This window comes from Chiloscyllium punctatum, chromosome 50, assembly GCF_047496795.1.
Source record: "Chiloscyllium punctatum isolate Juve2018m chromosome 50, sChiPun1.3, whole genome shotgun sequence".
NCBI lineage: Eukaryota > Metazoa > Chordata > Chondrichthyes > Orectolobiformes > Hemiscylliidae > Chiloscyllium > Chiloscyllium punctatum.
Genome location: NC_092788.1, coordinates 53,395,485 through 53,396,224, shown reverse-complemented (window position 1 = coordinate 53,396,224; position 740 = coordinate 53,395,485).

Genomic DNA, 740 nt, shown 5'->3' with positions numbered 1-740 from the left:
GGAGCCATGGCTCCAGGAAATCAACAAGCTGACATTCCTCCTCCCATTCGGGAAGGCCCAGCAACTGAATATTTTTCCGATGACCTCGATTTTCGAGGTCATCAATATGATCATCTAAGGTCGGATCTCGATGTTCCAGAGCCCAGACCTGACCCATGGATGACTCATCAGTGGTCTCGGAGGCCGAGGCCCATTGCCCCGCCCCACCCCTCCCCCGAAACGCTGCCCGAGTTTCTCGACCTCTCCGTCATGTTTCTGCATCATGACCGAGATCGACTCCCACCTGAACAGTGTCTCTTCAATGGACTCATCAATCTTCTCTCAGAGTTTAAGAAATTCCGAGATTAGGCTTGCCCTTGCAGGTCACGCCCCGGGGTGGACGCAGGCGTCTCTGTTGCTAAGGGGTAGTGGGGGGAAAGTCCCTGCCTGGGCTCTGCCCGTTGTGAACTGTGAGAGACTTTACCTCTGGTCATTTTAAAAAGCATCAGACTGCTAAAGTTTGATGTAGAATGGCTAGGGCTGCTGGGCAAAAGCTATTTTAGCAATTTAGCAGGTGAGGTGAGGGTGGGTACTTCAATTTGCCTGAGGTTTGGGCAGAGCTCTGCAGACTGAGACCTACTGGGCCGCCGCCATCTTGGATCTCACTGGCATCCTTTTTGAAAGGGGAATGAGGCAATAGACAGAAAATTAAAAACTGATTAACCTAACCCCGGTCATGGATACGTTCCTGGAATCCATTG